The sequence below is a fragment of the Polypterus senegalus genome, chromosome 9 (genome assembly GCF_016835505.1).
Source record: "Polypterus senegalus isolate Bchr_013 chromosome 9, ASM1683550v1, whole genome shotgun sequence".
Taxonomy (NCBI): Eukaryota; Metazoa; Chordata; class Cladistia; order Polypteriformes; family Polypteridae; genus Polypterus; species Polypterus senegalus.
Window position 1 is genome coordinate 157,773,128 of NC_053162.1, and position 26,231 is coordinate 157,799,358.

Below are 26,231 nucleotides of genomic sequence, written 5' to 3' on the forward strand. Positions count from 1 at the left end.
CAGGAATAAGACATAATGTGGCACCCTGTGTTCTGGCAAGGTTGGCCCAAGACTACACACTGGGGTTCTTGTAATTCAATACAGTATTTGAGGGTTCCTCTAGGGAGCCTCTTTCTCTTACATGACTTATCTCAAAAACTAATCAGAAAATCATCATCTCATAACAGGCTTAATTTTTGAGTTTGGTATTTTTCCATCCAGCAGCTTTAGCTCTAGAGACCATCCTCAAGAAACTGTGTCACGCACACACACACAAACACACATCATCAAGATATTGATGTTTTCAGTATCGGGGGCCCTAAAATGTCAAAATCCGATCTTGCCTGAAGAAGGGGCCTGAGTTGCTTCGAAAGCTTGCATATTGTAATCTTTTCAGTTAGCCAATAAAAGGTGTCATTTTGTTTGACTTCTCACTACAAAACCACAGATGGAAATTTATTATGTAACTAAAGGTTTTGCTTCTCCCCCACTGATGATAAGTTATGGTGGGGAGAACGCAAAGCAAAAAAACACAAAAATGCAATGTCCCATCAAAAAAAGTGAAAAATATTTACAGTGAATTACCAGTCCAAAAAATGAAAAATAATCAAAGATAAAAAAAATTTTATAGACACAAAACACAGTTTATCAAATCAAGAAAAAAAATTTACAAGGAAAAAAAAAGTATATATATATATATATACACACACACATATACATTCACACACCTGTATATAAGAAACAAACAAAAAGTGCACCAGCAAAACAATGCTACAACTAGGAGATAGCTATTCCTATATGCAAAAAAGAAAATATTTACAAATAAGGTACAAGCCGTTATGTTTGCCAACCACACCCTCCACCCGACTGAGCCCAAAGATCCAGTTTACTGCTTACAGCTACAGTATGCTTCTCCTTGAGGTCAGAAAATGTAATGTCATTGCCAGTCGCTCTGTATATAATCTGGGGCACCTTTTCCTCTTTAAATGTTTCTCAAATGGAAGAAAGGATTCAAAACTAGGCTGCTCAAACCATGATGCAACAGCACTAACCTATGCAACAACAGAAAAAGAACCTGAATGAGATGAATTATTTACAAAAAATTAAAATCAAAATGTGACATATCAAAATAAAAGTATTCCAGTTCTATAGCACTCCATGACAGAATGTTTTATGAAGAGAGGTGTTTTCAAGAAGTTCTGGTGACAGTCACTTGAGTGTTGTAGCATTCACACTTGACAATGTGCAAAGCTTTGTGGGCATAGTGTTTCCTCCTATGTGAAACATGAATCTGACTTGAGCTGCAATGAACTTTCTCAAACAATAATAGAATATTAAATAAAGTCTGATAGTAACAAAAATAATAATGTGAAGAATAACAAATTGTTTTCTGCCCAGCTTTTATTTTTATAAGTATTGAGTGTCAAATTATGTCGAACTTTTTTTGTTTGTTTAACATAAGTGCCATTACAACACAGGGAGGCCAGAATGAACATATTTCCTGGAATAACTATTCCAAGGACAAAATAATAATGGAAGAAGAGTAAGGAGTGAATGGCAAGAGATCACACACTCCCACCATGCTCAATTGGGGACAGAAGGAAATGGTTCCCTATGTTAAAGGAATACTCAACCCAAAAATGATAATTCTGCTATGTTACTTATCCCATGAAGTCTGTAGTAATGGCCAAGAAAAAAATGTAATTTTTTTGTTTTCATGCAGAATGGGGAGAAAAAAAAGTTTATGATATAAATCAAGCTAATAACAGAATGTGTAAAACAACCATGGAAAATAGAAAATAAAAATCTCACATTACTCGTATCGCATAATTCATGTGTCACTTATCCAGTTGTATGTACAAAGCACCTGCTTTTTTGCTACAATAATGTTAAATATCTACTTCTGGAAAAATCAGCTCACATCATCAACAGGCAAATAAAGCCTCATGGGAGTGATTTTGAAGAACTACCTCTCTCCCTCATTAACTGGTCAAGATCCCCGCTTTTAATTCAATATAAAAAGTCAGTCCTATGAGGTTTTTGTTTCCTGTATCCTGTTTCCTGGTCACAGTTTTGGGTTCCAAAGTAACCTACTGACTCTTCCTGACAAAGTGTGATATTCAGTATGTTTGCAACATTTTTTTAACATTTCAATAAAAGTGTGGAATTGTATAAAGAACAGAACCCCCACCCAACAAAACAACACACACAATTACCACCGGGTCAAAATTTAGGGTTTCACAATAGTATACATTTTCTTCCTGACAAAGTGGCATATGAGTGCAAAATTCTGTTCTAGACCAAGAGGCTAGCAGGAATATTTGTGGCCACCAGGGGGAGTTCTGGGAAGTATTACATGGGGCTGGCTCTGTACCAGAAGTACTTCAAATGGTACTGGATGTGACCCTGAAAGCACTCCTTTCTGCAGAGTCGAAGATATCAGGGGCCATGGACTTAGTGAGTATATACAGGAAAGAGTGGTAGGAGCAAGAAAGGTCAGTGCTGTCAGAGAGCTTATGGTGTAGCCAGGATGTCTGCCAGTTTATGCCTTAATTATTTAATCTTTTTATTTAAATATTAGGTTTCATATTTTGTTATTAATTATGTTTTTGGCTTTGTATGTATTTTATTTGTTTTTTATAAACGGAAATACCTCAGAATTCTTTCAATAAATAATTTAATATGAAAGGAGCTTTGTTCTGTTATTGGATTGGAGGTTTTTAATGATTTTCCTCCTCCTGTCCATTTTGTGGACATCTTTTGATATTTGATAGAAGCTTTGGCCCTATACTTGGAACTAGGCAGGTCTCTCAACTCTGTTGAGTTTTGGGCTTGGCTGTCAGTGGAACGTTCAACTCTGGAGAGCCATACCAAGATGAAAATCCACTCTGGCTGGTGGCCTGTACTCCCTTTCTTGTGCTTCATGGTGGAAGGCTTCAAAATAGTGAGAGAGGAGCTATAGTTTTGTTCTTATAGTGGAAAAGTGGACAGGCCCCCCCACAGGCTTATCAGAGACATTTATTTGTGTTAGTTGGGTCCAAAAGGGGATTAGGTTTTCCTCTATTTCTCCATTCATTATACTTACTTTATAAATAACTTTCCTTTTCAGGTTCTCCTGGTAATACTCTTGGTTTGAGTGCTCGTCAAATGACACAAAATGTATTGCCTAGAATATGTAAGTCATATTTGAACATATTAAAATAAATATGTATTTTATGAGTTTTCTGGTTCAGATAACAGCCCAACTAATGTGTGATTGTAAATTGAGAATGCATGTGTGGCTTGTGATAACCTAAGATGATTCCTGCAATACAAGACTGAAACTTTATTCCCAAGATGTATGTTTTTATTTAAAAATGGTGTTTAAATGAACAGCCCACGCTAAAATGATTGAAAATGCATATGATGTACTTGTCCGCCTACACTGGCCATGCATGCAGCATAGATGTGTTACCCAGCGCCTGCGATCATTGAAGGAACGCTAATGCTGCTGGACAAACTGTAGTGATCAGTAAATTATTTACCTTGTATACAGGAATGCAGCATTCACACGATATAAAACACAATTTAGATACATACAGAGGTAAGCAACACAACAAGCACCATTCAACTCTGCTGTGCTCTCTATGTTGGAATATATTTTTCCCTGCATGGAGGGTAAACATTCAGGGAAGGAGATACCGTAATGAGTAGGATCTAATTAGGGAAAGGCAATGTAATAAGCACTGACAAATCATAGCATTGTTAGTGTCAGCGTTTTTGTCAATCCACAATATAATGCTGAATTTGCATTTTCAGACGTATACACCTGAGGAGGACACTTTCAGAAGTATTTCTGCCTTAGTAACAACCCTGAACACTAATAAGCATATCTGAAAATGGAGAGATAGACAGATATTTTTACTAGTATATACTGATAAATAGATGGATATGTGGTTAAGCCTCTGGCACTAAATCATATAAGGCTGTCAGAAACCCAAAAACAGAAATATAGAAATAGATGACATATTGGAGGTTGTATGGTTCTACCATGTACACCCTGTATATCCCAGGAAAGTTAAATTACTTTGGATAAAAGCATGAGTTGAGTAAGTAAATGTAAACATTCTGGATTCTCTTGCTATTTAAACCTGTAAAAAATATCCTTAACTTTATTTAACATAGCATACAGTACAATTACAGGACATACACTTTGTTTCCTTGTAATTTGTAATATATGGAATAACCTTTATTATTATCATCATTATTATTATTATTTCTTGTTAGTTTGAAAAATACTTGAGTTTGCATTTTAAATCATCTTCCAGTGATGCACTCCACTAAATGTCCTACATAAAATAAAGACTAATGGACTGTAATATCTCAGGAGCGCAGACAGACAAAGTGATTCTCTCAATTTATGGCTGTGAGTCAATGGCAGGGAATATAAAATTGCATTCATGTGATTTTTTGGACTTTTTATCTGTAGTGAAAATCAACTCAGTGTCTTCAAATTTCACAGCTGTACAGCTTTTCACATGATGTTTACAACTGGAGCCTGGCATGTTCAGTGACTTAATTCAGGTCAGACAATGAGTCAGACACCGAGTTTTATTTTCTTACTGTGTCTCTTATTTTTCTATTCTTCATTATGTAAAGCACTTTGAGCTACATTCTTTTGTATGAAAATGTGCTATATAAATAAATGTTGTTGTTGTTGAGTTTAAAACAGACTCTTTTGTGATTTTATACAAGGTCTTTCTATAGTAAACATAATTCAAAGCAGCATGAAAGGTGTAGATTTATAGTATAATATTTTCAATGTCTTTTTTCACATTTAGAAGAGACAGGTTTAGTCATTTAAGTAGGACAAAGGCAAGGCCTGAATTGGCAGTCTGGTGGTTTTAGAGGTGCTTATTCATAGAGAGCATCCTCCCAAGACACTTCATAAAGGAACAGAATGGTTCATATATATACTTTTTTTTACTAATTAAATCATGTCATCTTAGGGTCACACATGGAGTCAGAGGTGTGGATTACACCTGCCTGCTCATGGCATACAGTTTTAATGCTTAACTACTAATATTTACCATGAAAACCCCATTAGAAAAATAAAAGACTTAGAATGAGTGGAGGATGTCATCTTTTTAAAGTAAACATGCAAATGATTATGCTTGCCTAAGGCCTTGTTCACACGGGCGTTAAAATCGAGCGTTTTTTGCGTTCGTAGCGTCCGGTGTGCGCGGATCAAGCGCCGAGTGTTTTCTACACGTAGGAGTCAATGAGAGTGTTCACACGGGCTTTGGTGACGGCGCGTTTGTCCGGCAGCACGTTTATACGGCATCAAAAACGTTGCATGCAGCTTTTTCTTGGCGTTCAAAACCCAACGAACGCAAGGAAACCGCTTCTAGTTCGTTTTCTGCGCGTTTATTTTACGCTTCGGAGGACCGGATATATATAAGTTTACATCTTGTATATGAAAAAATATTAATATTTTTATGTTTTCATATACAACATATATATTTTCATATTGCTTATTTTATGGTCTCATGTAATTTGTAAACCATGAACCTATTAATTTATGTTCTAATATAATATTTGATAACGATTATGTAGGGGGGGCAATCCATGGCGGGGGCATTTCAGTGCATAACACCGGTGTAAGCGCACACTCGACTACTGTTTGCTTACCTCAAAGTGACAAGTAGTCTCTCTTCTGGGCTAACACCAATTCGCATATTGGTTGATTGGCGTGCAATGTGGCATTGCACCAGCTGCAGCAGACAATCAAAAGTGGAAACCGACATCCGACAGTAATTAAAAAACTTGCGCGGAAATTTTCGCATTTCTTCATAAAGCACAAAAAAACTTCCTTTAACCCAGGGTTTCTCAAATAGTGGGGTGCGCCCCCGTGGCTCCGTCAAGGGGGTCGCGTTTGACCTCGGGAACATGCTTTTTATTTTTCTTTTAAATTTTTTTTGAATTTAGAATGCACTTTAAATCTTTTCTGTTACATTTAATAAAGCTATTCTTTGTTGTAAATTGGTCCATATTTCTTTCTTTTTTTATTCTCTTATACGTTAATAAGGATGCAGTGTTATGCAGAGGTGTACTTATAACAATTTTATAGACAAATGATACTATTTATAGTCGCGGGGGGCGCGAGATGTTTTCTTCTTCCTAGGGGGGGCATGACAGAAAATAATTGAGAAGCACTGCTTTAACCCGACGTTGTGCAGTCAGAGGATGAACCCAGTAGCGGCGGCGATTTTTCTCTCCCTACGTCGCCGTATTACGAGTATTTTTAAAACAAGAAGATTAATATCTAACATAGCAAAATGGTCCATATTGAAAGGAGGCACCTCAAATAAAACGACAAGGGCTTTCATATCCAGTTCTCGACACTGTCTCCACAGGTTAACACACAAACTACAATTTGGGCTGCAGGCTGGCGTTAGACAGAGACAAACGAACGCCAGTGTAGAAGTCAATCGATCGCCACCACAAAATGCAACATAAACGTCTAGGACGTTTAGAGCAAGTTCGTTTATCCAAAAACTTAACGCCCGTGTGAACAAGGCCTAACTTTTAATATAGGTCGGTGTCAAATTAAAAGTGATGGACATTAAGGAAGAAATCTCCTGAGCATTTAGTTTTTACTTTTTCAAAGGACACATAAGTTAAGTTAAAATGTATGGCACCCTTGGACTTAATTTTTTTTTCACTGCAGATCACCACAATTGTACAAGCAACCCTCTGGAAATTTTTGGCTCACCCTTTTGCTCTTTTAAGGTTTCTATTTGAAACCCTTAGTTTTAAAAGTCCCAGCCAACACAGGGCGCAAGGCAGGAAACAAACCCCGGGCAGGGCACGCACACACCAAGCACAATTTAGGATTACCAATGCACCTAACCTGCAGCCCAGTAGTTAGGATATAGTGGGTTGGAGAATGGATGTATGGATAGTTTTAAAAGTGACAAACATTTTAACAGTCTCTAAGAAATTCCACACTTAAGCCAAGTGCCTGTCAAAACAAGCCCTCAAGCTTTGTGAAGAAACTAAAACTAAATAGAACAGGAATTTGCAAGTTTCTGGAGCCTGGGTTAAAACTCAATCAAACTGGCATACCAGCCATATGCCCTGGTGGGAGTGATCTGTGTTTCACCCAAAGATTTAACAAAAAAAAAAACTGTGCAATGTTTAAGGAAGAAGGAAATAGACAGTGAGCTAATTTTATGACAATCAGATCTTAAGTGAAAGTTTTGTTAACCTTTTTCTTTATTCAATTCAGCTATATAAAAGCACAAGGAGCCAACTGTAATTCAATATACAAAGAAGTAAAAGGAGTTGACATTTTATATATAACAAGCTTTTAGGTTCTAAATAAATTCTCCTCCAAACACTTTCATCTTTTCTAATTGTTTTACACCCCTCTATTGTGCACCCATCCCCAGTTCTGTTCACTTTAACTCATTACTACTGCACATTTATTTTTTTAAGTGCAAACTTGGCAACAAATTTAATAGCAACACAGTTATTTTTGCAAAAATTTAAACCTGACCAAAACATGTGCAGCTGTGCTCAAATGAGCAAGAACTCAGAAGCTGCCACATATAAGCATACATCTAAGCTGAATTAAATGTACATCTGATGATTAAAACCCCAACTAAATTGAGGGATCACAATAAAAAATAATAATAATACTAATTCCAAACACTTCACGTGGACATGTGAAATGGTGCATCTTTTGGTTATGTTTCTGAAATGCACACATATTTTGCTTTTTTAAACTTTTCTTACAGACTTGCTTGAGAGCTACCAGGTGAGGAATTTACCAAAACCACCATATGATACCAGCTGATAAGAAAGTTTAGGAGGTCAAGTACTGAACTTAGAGTCACAGAAATCAGCCACACCCAATAAAGGAAACTGTCATTCACACTGTTCAAAAAACGTAATCTCTTGAAATAAACCACTTATGGTTTAACAATAAAAATACCCCTAGGTCAGCTCATCACAGAAGGATGTCTCAAAAGTTTGAAAAAGGTCATCAAGCCAGTACAAATTAAACTCTTCCTCAGTTTTCTGTTCTTGCTTTATCATGATCATGGCCATAGGAAGCTGAGGTCTATCCTGGTAGCAAGTTTGCCAAAAATGTGTGTGTTAAGTATATTTGTCAGTGGCAACTGCTTTTATATCAGTAGTTAAGCAAAGCTGAGTTCCCCAATTATGTCACACAATTTCAGTCACCAAGTTCCTGCTTTGTATTCTGTTTTGTCAGTTAATATAAAATCAGCACCCTCAGCTCTTCAGATTTTAAAAAGCACCTACTGGAGTACACAGTGTTACCTGACTATGTTTAAAATAAACAAGAAGGAATCAAAACATTATGGGTGGTATGTTGGCGCAGTGGTAGCACTGCTGCCTCACAGCAAGGAGACCTGGGTTCACTTTCCGGGACCTCCCTGCGTGGAGTTTGCATGTTTTCCCCGTGACTGTGAGGGTTTCCTCCCACAGTCCAAAGACATGCAGGTTGGGTGTATTGGCAATCCTAAATTGTCCCTAGTGTGTGCTTGGTGTGTGTGTGTGGGCCTGGGATTTGTTCCTGCCTTGCGCCCTGTGTTAGCTGGGATTGGCTCCAGCAGACTCCCGTGACCTGTGTTAGGATGTAGAAGGTTGGATAATGGATGGATGGATGAACCAAAACATCAACATTACGTAAATTAGAAGGTGTTTGATGAAAGACAGAGAGGGTTCTGTGTTTAAGAGAAAAGAGGGATAGGAAGGACAAGCTAAGCTTTCTTTTGTCTTTATCTCCCCGTTTTAGACATTTGCATGCTTTGAGACCAACGATTTTGCCTTTTCAATCTAAATTTCTGTTTACTGTATTTCTTTGTCTTCTCTTTCCCGGCAGACCAACGTGACTTTGGGAAACCTGACAAAGGACAACATAGTGTTGGTGAGGGAAAAAGGAAAAAGAAAGAAACTAACATATACACATTTTATGGTCAATGCTTCTGTTTGTATACAAACAAATATTTTAGTGTTTTGAATATTAATTGATAATAATGATTGTATTTATGCACATTTTTATATGTGTAATAAAAGGGCAACAGCTGGCCCTGTAGTACAGTACTGTAAAAACTCAGTATAAGTTTAAGCCTGCCATCCATTCTGGAACTTATGTAAAGTAATTTAATATTGTGTGGTGTTGTAACTCATCCTGAACCCAGTCCACCAAATGTTGGAAGAAATGCAATCCTTACAAAGTCTTTAGCATCAATAAGGAATTTAATAATTAAATATAATAAGCATTAGAAGGTACATAAGTGGGGAAAAAAATCCAAACACTGATAACAGGCTTTAGAAACAAGGGTCCAATAACTTGTAAATAAAAGGGAAAGCTTACAGACTATCAAGTAAGTCAATAGCTGCAACAACATCATTGCTAATTAAAAAAAAAAAATCTTATTAATTACCCACCCCTCCATTAACAAACCTGCTTAAACCAGTTGAATGTCTCAGATGTATCAGTTATAACTGAAAAACAAAATTAATGACATCAAAAAGTAAAGTATTCTTGGCATTATTCCTCTTCCCTAAGAGGATTACTGTGCTCTTGGGCACTTGACCAAAAAATGTCCATTTATAGATTATGGCTGGATTTTCACCAGCATCCAAAAAAACCCTGATTCCTATAAAATAACTCCCTCTGTTCAGCAAAAAAGACCACAGTGCATAAAGGGAAAGGGATACTTTGTGACCTGATTAGATCTACAGTGCAGCTCTTACTGATTCAACCTCTCTATGTATAATTCTAGATTCTAAGTGTATAGAGCTGAAGTATGGAAAACAAACCAAAATTCAGCAGAGAGATGCTAATATAACGCAACTGCACACAGCTCCTTATCATCAATACTGACTAACTACATCAGAAAACAATTTTGTCCAACTTAAACAGTTAAAAATAATGCCCCCCTACCTCACAGCTATAAGGGACAGGGTGCAAATTCAGGCTTGGTTTTTGTAGGTATGATACTAACAAGCGGTTCTTGTGTCCATGTGAATTATCTTCAGATATTTCTGTTAACTCTCAGGAAATTAAGATACCAGGTGACTCTATACTAGTCCCAGGTGAGCGAGTGTGTGTGTCCTAGTAAAACAAACAGCATCCCATTTAAAGCTGGTTATGTTTGATGCCCAATCATTCTATAATAGGCTTCGCCTCTACTGACTTTGTACTGTAAAAAGTGGATTTAGAAAACAAACAGATGAATGTTCCATTAGTCTAATTAACAGCAAGTTTTAAACATCCCGTAAATGTATTATCACTAAATCTGGGGACATCGCAAATGCCTTTGTCACTTTTCAAATGCATTACTATAGTTCTCTTCATAATTGGTCTTTCTATTTTAAAGAGAAAATGATTGCATCACATTTAAAATGCTAACTGATGGACATAAGAGAGAATGACAATATCAGAGAGGTGCATATGACGTTATTTATCTTGAATTACAGAAAGCATTTGATAAGGTCTCCCATGAAAGGTTGGTTATCAAAATTGGTTAAAACACAGGAAGCAAAGGGTTATGGTGCAAGGAATCTTATCAGTGCTGGGTCCACTGTTATACTTAAAATATACAGTGTATAAATGATCTGGATAGGAACATAAATAACTAGCTGGTTAAGTTTGCAGATAATTCCAAAGTGGATAGGGTTATATTTCAGCCAGGGTTTTGATTTATGATACTGATACTTTTGATTATTATTAGCTGTATTTCTTATGCCTATGTAATGTTCCTTATGTGTTCCTTTGTGGGTGGAATCTGCTGTTCCATAATATCACTTTGTGTAACTTAATTTGAGTCTCCGGAGATGTAAGTTTTAAAAACACTGAATTTTCTCAACAAATTATTATAGCCATTTGGCTTGTTCATTCATAACCAACTATAGTGTTAGGTGGACTTAAAGAATAACCTAACTCTTTTCTGTCCAAAACACAATGAATCTAGAGATTGAGTGACTGACTGCATATGACATAAAAATATAAAGTTATGAAACAACGTTCAGGAAGTAAGATGTCCTTCATGAGTAAAAGTACTGCCAAAATTAATTAAAGTGGAATTATCTCCATGGATATGGCCAGCAATTTCAGAACCATAAAATTAATATATGAGATTTCATTTTTTGTCTATTATACGAAATTTTTTAATATCAAGTTTAACAATGCAGGTTCATGGTAGCATAGTGGTTGGCATGGCTGTCTCAAAGCTCCAGAATCCTAAGACCGACTGTGTGAAGTTTACACATTCTCTTTGTGTCAGTATGGGATTTCCTTCCACACCTCAAAGATGTACATTATGTTAATTTGAGACTTTTAATTTGATCCAGAAGAGTGAAGGTGCAAGAGTTTGTACTTTGCGATGGACAGGCTCCCCATTCAGAGATGGGTTTTTGCCTTATGTTCAATCCTGATGGAAGAAGAGATGTGGACTATGAATGGGTGTTTACTTTATGGCCTCCTTTAACTATCCATTTTCTGGGACTTGTTTTTCTCCTGATGAAAGTCACAAGTAGGGGATATATATGGGCATATACAAAAAAAAATATTAAGGACCAGTTAATTCCAGCCTGAAAAAATAAAACGATGATTAGAAAAACAATGTTTCAGCTCTTCAGACTTGTTATGTTACAGTCAGGGCTTTTTTTTAGGCTTATGTTTATTTTCCTTTTTTTGTCTTTTCTGTCATTTTGATTTATTATTTTTTAAGTGTTTTTTTTATTACAGAATGTTTGTCAGTGTTGTTTTATTTAGATACTAGCCACACTACCTGTTAAAGATAGGTAAAAAAATAATTTTAAAAATTGCTATCTCTTGCCCTACAAGCACAATCAGCACCTTTCCTCCGTATTTGCATGTGTGTCAAAATTTCTTCACCAACACTCTCAGTGTGTCCTGTAAGGCCTGCTTCTTAGACTCTGTCATTGTTTTCAAGGCACCTTTCTTGCTTCATGCCCAGTTTTATACTTTTTGACTCTCTCAGCATACCTCATACTCCTTTACTACTCCTCATGGATCTCACACTTGCATTTCCTCTTTCATTGTGTCATCAAAAACAAACTGACCAATCAGATTGCCCCGGAGGAATGGACATACAGACCTTAGTGTTTTATTATATAGTACATTATTTAGTAATTATCTATTGTGTAAGCTACATTCTTTATGTTTTGTAGGTTGAATTTCAAGCGATTTCAAGAAACAGTTCCACCCTAATATCGCTACTGTGGAAGCACTCTGCACCTTAATATTCAGACATGAAGTGTATAAATGTGTGAAGCCTGAATTCCAAATATCAAAGAAACATTTTCACAAAAGATACAAATATAACTGAACAAATGCGCTTTTTTCCAAGATTATAACCAAAGAAAAAGAACTCAGGTTAGTGTTGCTTATTATCCTGATTTCTCGGGTAGTGTACTGGTTAGAGCTGCTGACTCTAATTTAGAAGGTTCTGGGTTCAAGTCTTAACGTCTCCCAAAATAAACGTTTTGAGTAGTGTTAATATTATACAATAAAAGCATACATTTGATTTGCGTCTGTAACAGCCGCTGTAAATGTATAGTACTTGTCAAAGTTAGCGTCTTTTTTTAAATTTTATTAGTTTTACTTTATTTACTTATCTCCCTACAGCATACAGTCACAAGTATACTGCAGAGCTTCCTCTGTTTGATCGTGAAGGGCATGCTTACAAATTACACGTGCAATGCCATAAAAAATACCTGCTGACACTTTAGTACGCGAGCAATGGTACGAGAATGCAGCTAGACTTTTTTTGGGCACATACACCACGCTAGTATTTAGATCTGGTGTAGCGTTGGCGAGCTCTGTAAGCCATGCTGTTTCTTGAAGGACAAGTGATTGGCAGGATGACGCCGGACTTTCGCCTTTAAGCCTGGTGCAGCTGCGTTGTTCTTATACTGTATGTGAGTGGACGTTTCTTGCAGGGAGGGCTTCTGTTTTCTCCGATCTGAGTTCACCTCTGTTATAGCGCGCCATTATTTGAAAACAGCAGTGTTAGATCGAGGCGAGCGTGTAGAAATATATGGGACTTTGGGTATAAAATTAATCAGGAAATATCATCGCACTAATGCAATATTATTTGAAAACGAACAGCGTCAGATCGGGTGTGAATTTACGCTGGTGCTGTTACTTAGAGTCAGATCAGTAGGGGTGTTAGAGCGTAGTCGTCAATGAGAGAATAAAACTGAAGCTTATTCAGTGCAGCCCCCCAGTTTTGTCTGATTCACGTTCAAGCTTCCAGACACACACACACCCCCTTCCGATCTGACGCCGTTTTTAAATAAAGACGTGGTACTTTTTTTGTTACACCATCTCTTGAAAACCGTGTCAGATCTTGTGTGCGAACGAGACTGGGAAAACTGTGGACATGGATGTGAATGTTGTGCGTGACTGAGAATGACTGTGGATGTGAACTTTTTTTATTCAGTTTTATTCTGGAGTGTTCCTGCTCATGCTGAATTAGTAGGCCTGTGCGCTTTCTGATCCATGATGTCAAAGCCGCGCTGACAAAAAAAGAGAGACTTAGGTATATATGGCATTTGAGAATTCCCTGTAAAACAGCGTCAGATTGGGGGTTTTGGGGGGGACAGGGAGGTGTTGTGGGAGCGTGAACGTGAGTGAGAATAAAACTAAAAAAAAGATGCTAACTTTGACAAGTACTATACATTTACAGCGGCTGTTACAGACGCAAATCAAATGTATGTTTTTATTGTATAATATTAACAATAAGAGCAGCTCTCAACTCAAAAGGGTAAACTTGAAAAGCTGCCAGCATCCATCCCAGAAGCTCTTGATTGGGAATCAGCAGTTCTTAGCATTGCACCATGGATAACAATAAGAACAGCTCACTACTCAAAACATTTATTTAGGGAGAAGTTAAGACTCAAACATAGAACCTTCTGAATTGGAGTCAGCAGCGCTAACCAGTACACTACCTGAGAAGTCAGGTCAATAAGCAACACTAACCTGATTTATTTTTCTTCGGTTATAATCTTGGGGGAAAAAAACGCATTTGTTCTGTTATACTTGTATCTTTTTAAAAGTGTTTCTTTGATATTTGGAATTCAGGCTTCACACATTGTACACTTCATGTCTACATTTTGTCAATTATTACTAAAACATGAAAAACGTTTCTGTTTTAACGATGTGTTTACTGTGCATAAATCGTTGTGGACACGGAACACACATGAAATGCAAGTGTTTCAAATAACAATATAGTACTGTATTTATAAAAGCTATCATTTGCTTGACTTTTCACTCTATACAACTCTAAGTAACTGACATGCAGGTAAACAGACTTGAGCTGAGAAAACTGTGTGCCGGTGGGGGATGTGATAGCAGACTGCTTGCTGTTTGCTGCTAATCAACAACATTTAAAGGATAAAAGACGATGACGGAGAGGTGTGAAGCATTTTAAGGTGGGGCGGATCTACGATTTTTTTCGTAGGCTCTGGTAATTCTAGTGTTAATGTGATGCTGTTAGATTTTCAGATTCTTATTCCGTTTTTAAATTATAAACTAAAATATATCAAGAACTCACGTCCCGCAAAACGAGACTTTGTGCCAAAAGATTTAACCACACCCAGGGCCGGAAATAAAAGACAGAGTAGGACAGCTGCTGTACAGGCTTTTAAATGTTCGAAGCGCTGCATGAGATGCAGATCATGCGGCACGGCAGCAGCAAGGCAGCAGCTGGTCGAGCAAACAGGAGGTAAAAAAAAGTTGGATTTGTTTTCCATTGCATCACTGTTTAATAAGGGGTTTCAGAGGAGCGACTGCGTCTCCTTGGGGTGCGTTCAGCCCCCCTCTTCACAACGCGAGCGGCAGACTGGCTGTAACTGGGGGTTGGGCGCCAAAGTAGTAGTGGGCAATATGTGGATTTTTCCAGTATACTGGATGAAATCCTTCTTACAGTATGGACTTTGTGAAAACCATTTTATCCATATACTAAAATAGAGTGAAAAACTTATGAACACATTTAAACATAAAACACAATATCTACATGCAAAAGGAAATGCAAAATATGATCTTGTGCCAGTGTATTACTGTCTTAAAGGTAATAAAGTTGTATGTCAACTATGTGTAAGAAGTATGCCTACTCTTTTAACTTAACCAGTGTACCTTAAGGTTCATCTTGATGGGTCAGTCAATACAAAAAGCAAGGGAGATCATGAAGAAGACACATCTTGTGCTGTGTTTGCTTGTGAGAAGATGTGGCTGAAGAACTCTGAAGCGCTGCAATTTAGAAACTCTGTTGAACTGGCGATTGGATTATATGTTTATGTCACATGATTTAGATAGTTGAAACTATGAGAAGGGTCTGGCTATGGCTCACAGCACTAGAAAACACTCCTACTACTACAAGAAACACCTACTCTAAAGTCGTCATTATTCCCAAGTAAGATAACCCACCCATAACTCTGTTCTTAACCATGGTGTAAAGAAGTCTTATGAGAACGATGTGTCAGGTATCCCTTGAAATGGACTTATAGTGAGACACGTGAATGGCTGGATGTATTGTGTAACTGTCATATACAAGTGAAGTATAATGCCAAGACTGCTATATGTCATCGGGTGTATGCAATGTGAATGGCTCAACAATGGAGCACAGCTCTGGAGGTTTGCAGCTAGGCTGTATTGGTTTACCTGACAGCAGTAGGTGAGTAAGCAAGCAAGAGAGGGAGACAGAGACTAAGAGAAAGAAGCTGTACTTGTGTCAGTTCAGGAGAAGTGAACATCTGCTGTCAAATCTATCAAACATTAATCAGTAAAAACTTTTTAATATTTGTTTAAAAAGTGTTTCAGTCTAAAAAGTATATGCAAATACATTATACTGCTATCTGGTAAAATGGTCAGAATTTTCCATTAGATCATGACATGGATTTTAGGCCATACTATCCACTCCTGCTTGCTTGTTTGTTGTACTAGTTAGTGGAGACAGGGGTAATAAATAAGTATGCACCCATGGGTGACATCAGGTTAGCCAGCCATCTCATTTAAGGGCAAGCATTATGGGACAAAGCCAATTTGACCTTACTTCCGAACAAGTCATTAGCTCTTTTTCAAAGAAAGGACCATTTGGATGTCAAAAGAAAACCCAGATTTCTAGCAAAAGAGAAAAATAAAATCATAAAAAATGACAATTAAAGTTTTAACTACAAGTTTTATCTTCTCCTTTTATTTTTGTAATTTCTCTTAGATAATTTTGGCCGAGTGATATATACTCAGTAACGTGTTAGATCAAGCAGTATATAACAGAACATAATAGGACAATAGTGCAGACTGACAACTGGAGAAAAGAGAGATGTGGTCATAGGTCTTAGCAATACGTCCAAAAATACATATTACAGTATAATTAAAAAATTCTGAGTGTTTCAGTAGTTGCTGGTGTAAGTAATGCATTTTTACTTTATATATGTTTAGACTGAAACATATTTTCTAACAAATCACTAATGGATTCCTGGTTATTTGTGCAGATGGCCTCTTATCCATCAAAATGCTTGTTAATGCTGTGCTACTTGAGCAGATTCGACAGCAGGTATTCACCTTTCTGAAACTATTAAAAGTACAGGTTCTTTCTCATTCACTCATTTAGTGCGTCCTGCTGCTGACGTCACCGCTTCCAAGCAAACATAGCAAAGGACATGGCTTCTTCCTGCTGTACCTTTCTATTTTTACTGAGTCACCAGTCAGGTTGAACCATACGTCACTCTGAGTAACATTCTTGAAGTTCTAGCCTCACTTATTTCATACATTTTACATACAAGTCCATACACAAAAGCATTGCCTAAACACTTATGTGCTGACAGAAATTTTAATTTACTATTTAATTTTGCATGTACAGATTAACATTTTGGGTGTGTTTTCAAGTATTCCACTAATGTTTAGCATGCTGGTTAAAGAGATTTATTGAAATTCATACAGGAAGCAGAATTTCATCTAGTATACTACATCAACTAGTATATCGTCTACTCCTAAGATGTCATAACCTCTGGTACACAAAAATACTACTTTAGTATGAAAAGGGCTAAAGCTAATCATCATTAAGGAAAGACGCACAAGGTCATAAACCCAGAAATCAAGGCGAGAATAGGAGAAACACCAGAAATCTGAGAAGAGAATCGAATCAAAACTGAGTCGGTAAGCATTAACAGTTTGCTTAAATATGCTTTAATCTGTTGTCAGTTTCATGGTTGTAATAAACTATTTGCCTATACTGGGATAATGCTTAGAAACAAAAGGCAATTAAAAAAAAAAGAAAAAGTGTGGCCAGGAAGAATTACATTCATAAACTCAAAGGCAAACAGAGTTCAGATTTTGCATAACTGTCAGCATCGCAGAAAACTAAATTCCAATACATTCATTTTAAGACAACAACTGTGGACTGAAAGGGCAGAGTAACATTCACCATCAAATATTAGGTGAATATGTTGAGAAATCCTGGCAATCCAAGTAGTTATCTGTTCTGTTTTCCACTTTAGACTACATATGTTCACTGCTCTATTTTAGTTTAGTTATAAGAAAATTAAAACAAGTTAAGATAATCTTAGCATATGCAAGCACACATTCATAAAACAACTGTTGAAAGCTCAGTGAATAACGTCTTTCTACACTGAAAACATCACATTAAGTTTAAAAAAAAAAAAAATCTCTAAACCATTTAAGGACCTTCAATGAATGCAGACCCCTAGTTATAAATATCTCATCTCAGGAACTAATTTCCTTTCTTTTTCAATGAATGCTTTGTCCAGACTATGCATGCAAATTCAGTAGCAAGTTAAAACATAAGGTTAACATTAAAGTCATTTCATTAGCGGACAGTTTCCATTTCTACTTAAGCCACATACAAAGATTCCAAGAAAAACACATTTCAGCACAACAGCAGCACTTAACTTATCCATATGTGTTATATGAACCTAAAAAAGCATAAAACTCTGGTGGACATCTTGTGCCAGGATATAAAAAGCCCATAAATCCCCCAGATAGATAATGATTTTGAAAATATACATTGTTTTCCACCAGTCATAGAGTACACAAGCTATAAATATATGTAATTCAAATGAAGCTGGCTGTTTATAAAACATAAGAAAGGTAAAGCTGTAAAACATAGTGAAAAAATTTTCTAGGGAATCATATTTTCTGAAGATATGATAACCATGAATCAGAATTTATCGGAGTGCAGATTTGTGGAGTTGGGGAATTTTTCTATACCATTCAAGGTCTAGTAATGGCCATCTAAAATAAAATAAACAAGTCACACATTAAGCAGTATTAAAGTTTAAAAATATTGAGTGACGCATTTAAAGTGCATAGAAATGATTAACAACAGTAAACAAACGTCTAATGAATGTTATATGAGCAAAGTCTAACAACTGGCAAGTACAGAATCATACAAAAGTGCTGCAGACTATGACTAAGAACGCCAGCTCCGGACTGCACTAATAAAATGCCAGCCTTCACTTTGGATTTGAAAGTGGAAATCCAAATGAGCGGTTGGAATGGAGCTACAGCACATGCAGGAGTTTCCTCCCAAGCTTTTTTCACTTTCCACTTAGAACGTTTTTCTTGCTATAGATTCCTAAACAGAGCCTGGTTTCTGTATTTGATCAAAAAAGTTTTTTAACTACTAGATTTAAGTATTAAATGTACTAATTGGACATTGGCTGAGATTAACTGTAATTTTTGGCTTGGCATGATCCAAAATCATGAGCCCTTCCAACCTCCGGGAAATGCAGGTTTAGACGTCTGCTAAAGGTTGCAGTTAACAGAGTATAAAAATTCTTAGAAGAGGAAGCGGAAATAAGACAATTTAAACTGATAATTGATCATAAACCATATTAAAAAATACAAACAAGCTATTTTGACTAAAACAATATAAAAAGCCCCAGTACCTGCAACTCCAGTGTAATATTGGCCCAGTTCCTTGACATTATGCTTCCTTTTACAAAATATTGAGCCCTCTCTCTAGGTAAAGCTCACCTCTATGGATCGGGTCAGTTCAGACTGACATGGAAAATTAACAGCTCAGCATGACATGACAAGGCATGCTTGTGCTAGGTAAATATATAAAGACTAGCAAAATACCCGCGCTTTGCAGCAGAGAAGTAGTGTGTTAAAGAAGTTATGAAAAAGAAAAGGAAACATTTTAAAAAAAAGTAACATGATTGTCAATGTAATTGTTTTGTCACTGTTATGAGTGTTGCTGTGATATACTGTATATATATATATATATATATATATATATATATATATATAAAATACCAGCCGCAGCGATGTTGTGTGTTAAAGAAGTTATGAAAAAGAAAAGGAAACATTTTGAAAATAACGTAACATGATTGTCAATGTAATTGTTTTGTCACTGTTATGAGTGTTGCTGTCATATATACAGGTATATATATATATATATATATAGCAAAATACCAGCTTCGCAGCGATGTCGTGTGTTAAAGAAGTTATGAAAAGAAAAGGAAACATTTTAAAATAACGTAACATGATTGTCAAAGTAATTGTTTTGTGTATTTGGCAGCGTCACGAAGTTGTTTTCGTCTAGCTGCATCAGAAAATGTACCACGACGCCTGACACGCCTCCTCTTTACTGTTTTCTCACAGCTTGGATTGCTGCTGTCATAATGGGTTTGAGTCTACATATATATATATATATACATATATATATATATATATATAAACTGCTCAAAAAAATTAAAGGAACACTTTGAAAACACATCAGATCTCAATGGGAAAAAGAAATCCTCCTGGATATCTATACTGGTATAGACTGGGTAATGTGTTAGGAACGAAAGGATGCCACATCGCTTGATGGAAATGAAAATGATCAACCTACAGAGCCCTGAATTCAAAGACGCCCAAAAATCAGAGTGAAAAAATTATGTGGCAGGCTAGTCCATTTTGCCAAAATTTAATTGCAGCAACTCAAAATTGTACGCAGCACTTTGTATGGCCCCTGTGTTCTTGTATACATGCCTGACAACATCGGTGCATGCTTCTAATGAGATGACAGATGGTGTTGTGGGGGATCTCCTCCCAGATCTGGACCAGGCCATCACTGAGCTCCTGGACAGTCTGAGGTGCAACCTGGTGGCATTGGATGGACCAAAACATAATGTCCCAGAGGTGTTCTATTGGATTTAGGTCAGGAAAGTGTGGTGGCCAGTCAATGGTATCAATTCCTTCATCCTCCAGGAATTGTCTGCATACTCTCACCACATGAGGCCAGAAATTGTCGTGCACCAGAAGCCACTGTACCAGCATAGGGTCTGACAATGGGTCCAAGGATTTCATCCTGATACCTAATGGCAGCCAAGGTGCCTTTGTCAAGCCTGTAGCGGTCTGTGTGACCCTCCATGGATATGACTCCCCAGACAATCATTAACCCACCACCAAACTGCTCATGCTGAATGATGTTACAGGCAGCATAATGTTCTCCATGGCTTCTCCAGACCCTTTCACTTCTGTCACGTGCTCAGGGTGAACCTGCTCTCATCTGTAAAGCACAGGGCACCAGTGGTGCATCTGCCAATTCTGGTATTCTATGGCGAATGCCAATCGAGCTGCATGCTGCTAGGCAGTGAGCTCAGGGCCCATTAGAGGACATGGGGCCCTTGGGTCACCCTCATGAAGTCTTTCTGGTTGTTTGGTCAGAGACATTCACACCAGTGGCCTGCTGGAGGTCATTTTGTAGGGCTCTGGCAGTGCTCATCCTGTTCCTCCTTGCCCAAAGGAGCAGATACTGGTCCTGCTGATGGGTTATGGACCTTCTATGGCCCTCTCCAGCTCTCCTAGAGTAACTGCTTGTCTCCTAGAATCTCCTCCATGCCCTTGAGACTGTGCAGGGATACACAGCAAACCTTCTGGCAATGACACATATTGATGTGCCATCCTGGAGAAGTTGGACTACCTGTGCAACCTCTGTAGGGTCCAGGTATCGCCTCATGCTACCAGTAGTGACACTGACTGTAGCCAAATGCAAAACTAGTGAAGAAACAGTCAGAAAAGATGAGGAGGGAAAAATGTCAGTGGCCTCCACCTGTTAAACCATTCCTGTTTTGGGGTCATCTCATTGTTGCCCCTCTAGTGCATCTGTTGTTAATTTCATTAACACCACAGCAGCTGAAACTGATTAACAACCCCCTCTGCTATTTAACTGACCAGATTAATATCCCATAAGTTTCATTGACTTTATGCTATACTCTGATTAAAAAGTGTTCCTTTAATTCTTTTGAGCAGTATATATATACATACATATATACATATATATACACATACATATCTTCATATCTATATACATATCTATATACATATCTACATATACACATATATATATATATACATACCTATCTACATCATATATACACATACATACATACACACACACAAATTATATATATGTGTGTGTGTGTATGGATTTATGTGTGTATGTGTGTGTGTGTGTATATATATATATATATATATAATGTAGATAGGTGTGTGTGTGTGTATATATATATATATATATATACACATACATACAAACATACACACAGGTATATATATGTGTATATATATGTATGTGTCTCTATGTGTGTGTATAGCTTTGGTCACTGAGTGCAAGGGAAAAATAATAAAATGTAGTCTATAAGTTATTAAACAGTAAAACATTAACGTTTTAAGAAGTACAGGTACATTGAGCACTACTGGAGTGGTTGCGGGTAAACTACATTTTAAAGACTGTGTAACACAACAGGTAAGTAGTACTAACAGCAGCTAAAATGACGACCTCATAATCGTATACATGCAAAAGAAACTGCGAAATGCCTTAATATTAGTTTGCCGCGGTGTAGAATAGGGGTCCCGTGTTTGCACTTGTCTGGGCTATAGCTCAGGGGGAGGATGAAAAAAATTAAAAGTGCTCACTTTGACTTAAGGCAGAAGCGCAGTCAGCGTCTCAAAGGCCAGCACAGCTATGTGCGAGCGCCGGCTGCTTGACTTTTGCTGGGCAGTAGACCCCACTTTTTGCAGACACATTCACGATATCAAAAGTCTCCGCACTCTTTGGAGGTCATTCATATATATATATATATATATATATATATATATATATAGCAAAATACCCGCACCTTGCAGCGGAGAAGTAGTGTGTTAAAGAAGTAATGAAAAAGAAAAGGAAACATTTTAATAATAACGTAACATGATTGACATTGTCATGAGTGTTGCTGTCATATATATGCCTGCCTGAATAAGTCACCTTTGCTTCGCTCTTACTTTTTTATTGTTATTTAATCATGGCTAGTGGCGGAAAAATTATAAAATGGAAGGAGGATTACACTGAGTATGGCTTTACCAAAACAATTATTGATGGTGAATCGATTATTCATAAAGTTTAAATTGGTGATCTGTTTTTCTGTGTTAACCTCATATTTTTTCATACTTCTTCTCAAACCAAGGTGGTGCGAGGGTAAAATGAATCGGGAAGCGCTGATCAATGTAATCGGTGTACCAGGAAATCATGCATTGACAAAAGTTCCCTTTTGCTTGCAAAGTGTGATTAAATGCATTATTTTTTAACGCGTTATGGAGCACATGCATCGAAGCTTCTCAGCTGTGCTTGTGCTAAGAAAAGGAAACATTTTAAAAATAACGTAACACGATTGTCAATGTAACCTTTTGTAAGTAGTGCCTGGAGGATTCAGTGTGGAGACAGCGTGTGTATTAACTTGTGGATTATTCTGTGCGTATTTGGTGGCAGTGTGACGAAGTTGCTTCGGAAGACGGCGTTAGCCGCGGAGCTAAGCTCAGAGCGAAATGAGGTAAATGGGAGGGGAGATGATGACGTCACTCCTCCAACCGCCTTAACTGTCAATCCTCCCACAAACACAGTCTCTTGGAATTTGCATAAGCACAGCCTTTGACCAGCAATTTGAACTTAGTTAGAAAGTGACATAAACTGTCGTTTATACCCTGCGTCCTCTCATTAAACTTGTATCCCGCATTAGCCGTGGGCATGACAAACGCCAGCGGCAGCCTGTCTATGAACTTAATTTAAACTTTAGGTTTACACCGTGCTTTGTTTCCGAAGTAGCTGCAGGCATGAATATGCTTGTACAGTATGTGTCACTCGCTCGCTTCTTATTGTTTCGCTTCCTTCTCAATTGTATAATGCATGTTTTCTTCAGCGCTTTTTGGAGCTCTTCCTGGTTTTCTACGTAATGCATTGACAGTCAGTTCATGTGATTACGTGGAGGCGTGATGATGTCACATGAAACTCCGCCCCCCACGGCCATCGAGCTCAACTCCATTACATTATATGGAGAAAAATAGCTTCCAGTTTTGACCATCATGCGTAGAATTTCGAAATGAAACCTGCCCAACTTTTGTAAGTAAGCTGTAAGGAATGAGCCTGCCAAATTTCACCCTTCTACCTACATGGAAAGTTGGAGAATTAGTGATGAGTGTGTGAGTGAGTGAATCAGTGAGGGCTTTGCCTTTTATTAGTATATATAACACTTTATTAGCTTTTAAGGTTGTAAACTCTTGGATTGAAATAAAAATGTAAACAACATCTTGCTTTCTCTGTTATCTTTTGTGATCGTCCTGAGATCTTTTACTAGAAATTCCCCAGCCTATTGAGCAGACTTGGAGAATAAAACAGCATATCCTAAACTTCTGAGTGTGGCTCAAAGAAGTTCTGTGCTTTTTCTATGGTGGAAGAGGTGGTGCATGAGAAGGGCCAGGAAACCGGGGCAGTGCTTAGTTCTGTAATAACCGCAAGGTTTGTGGGGATTCTTGTACATCCTATTATATGGTCAAAAGCGAAAAGGTGAGGCTGAGACCACTAGCACAAATGACGACTTCATCCTACGATGAAGAACCTGAAACTTCAGGAAATCTTTATAGTACTGCAATGATTTTACCTGTTTAAAACACTAAATATAATTATAATATATATAAATCATATAACTGAACATAAGGAACTTTTTTCTTAATGCCACAGAGAGTAATGGTATCAGAATTCCATTATGTAATCTTAAAAGAATTACTGATGGCCAAGGAAAATGTTTAATCTGTTTTAGATATTTTAGAGATAGATGCAGAATAAAGATAACAGCATTTCTAATATAATAGGAGTCTATTTTGAACAACACTACAAAATAGCAAATAATAGCAAAAAATCCATGAAAAGTGTTGCATAACCTACATGTCAATGCCAACCAGTCATTTGATTACAACATCCTAATTACAAGCATTTTGACTAAAATATTCTTAAATAAACCATTTACAGAAAATGGTATTGTAAACAAAAATTAAATGAACTCAAGAGCAACTGCCACTGAGCATTAGAATTGAAGATCTGCTACCCACTCTCATTTATTGGTCATGAGTCCAGCCCAGGAACAACCTATTCTTTGGCTAACATTGTGCTTCATGTGATATTAATTGTGCAAGGGTCACTGGGAGAAACTAAAGATTAAAAGTTAAAGAAAAGCAAGTACAAACATTCTCAGGAAGAAAATATGCTTCTACAAGCAGACGGTCACTTCACCCGTGCAGTTTTACAGATTGCCACTAAGTAACTTCAAGGTACTCCGGCTGTAGTTATGAATATGAATGTAACATTGGGAAGTCTGTGTGCAATTCAAATGCTTGTGTGTGTATCTGAGCTCATTCCATTTTCATTCATGAGAGCTTTTTCCAGAGGTGGTAGTAAAAATAGATTTGTGTTGGACATTGTGATGACTCAATATGTACATCGTGTAACCTGACCAGTCCAGCATTCATTATCATTGACAACTACTTTTTGGAAACTTTTGTTATTTCTGTTCTGCATGAAAACAGGAGACAAAATTTTTTTTCTCTATCATCTCTAGAATCTACTTCATGTAAATAAAATACATAAAAAATATATTTTTGGGGTGGAATATTCATTTAATTCAGTTGCTAACAGCCAAAAACTATCTTATCTATATTAGGTACAAGGAAAGAATCAACCCTTAATAGGGTATCTTCTTATAAGAGGGCCATCTAACACAAACACCTTCAGTTACTGGTCAAATTTAAAATCATTAACTAATAATATAACAGACACATTTTTGGGAACATTTGAGGAAACACAGAGTACCCAAAGGAAAACCAATTATCAGACACAGGAAGAATAAGCAAACTCCACTCCAGTATGCTAACTCTAGCCCTACATAACCATAACCACTCTTAATCCAATTAAGGGTCACACCGGGCCAGGGCCTATTCTGCCAGCACTGGACTCAAGGCAGACCTGACCAAGGCACAGATTCCAATTAAATACATCACCACACTCATATTAATTAGCCTAACACATGTCTGTGGTTTTCAGAGAGGACTGTGGAGGACATGCAAACTTCTCTCCAATATTGTTTTACATTATATGTTCTTCAATTGTCAGTTTTAAGAAAATCAGGTCTTTATAGTATAGTTGGTTCAGTATCAAATTTTACTTAATTGTTGTATTTACAATAAAATGTGATACACTTTGCCTTGAGCAAGCCCAGTAGTTTCACAGGTATACTGTAGCATTGCCCGATATACTCTGCAAAAACTCAGCACTGTTTTTTTAATGTCCTAGGATTTATTCCACGGAGATTAAAATAACACTACATCACAGCAAAAGAGGGGCAAGTTAGGTATAATGTTTTAATTATATGCTGATTTAGAATCTCTATGTGATTATGTGTAGTTTTGAACCAAGGGTTTGTGTGATATGTTGTGGCTATAATATCTGGCAAAATCAAGCCACATTGTTTTAGACTGATCTGGATCTGAACTATCTAACAAGATGGACTTCATTCAGATCACAAATATTTTCCTTATGATCCTATCTAGGTCAGATCAATAATAGCAGCCAAAACCAAAGACCTAATAGGAGAAGAAGTTTTACAAAGAAGAGGAGACCATTCAGTCCATCAAGCTTGTTTGCTTAACTAAGTTGTCCCAACATCTCATCCAAATATTATTTCAGAGCTTTCATGGTTGCATGACTTAGTAGTTTGTTCCAGATTCCGACAATTCTCCGTATGAAGAAGTGCTTCCTGGCTCCTGTCTTGAATGCATTTCTCCTTAATTTTCACAAGGTGTCCTCAAGTAGTTTATTCCATATTTAACATCATCAACCCTTTTGAGAATTTTGAAAACTAGGGGGCGTCACCCCCTGCTTGCTTCGCTTGCC

The 26,231-nt window shown here is 37.2% G+C and overlaps 1 protein-coding gene across 3 annotated transcripts in view; it reads right to left on the bottom strand.

Annotated features, from left to right (window-relative positions):
* The window catches only part of st3gal4 (ST3 beta-galactoside alpha-2,3-sialyltransferase 4), a 157,519-nt gene that overhangs the window by 55,957 nt on the left and 75,331 nt on the right, over window positions 1–26,231 (bottom strand). The gene's annotated exons all lie outside the window — the stretch shown is intronic.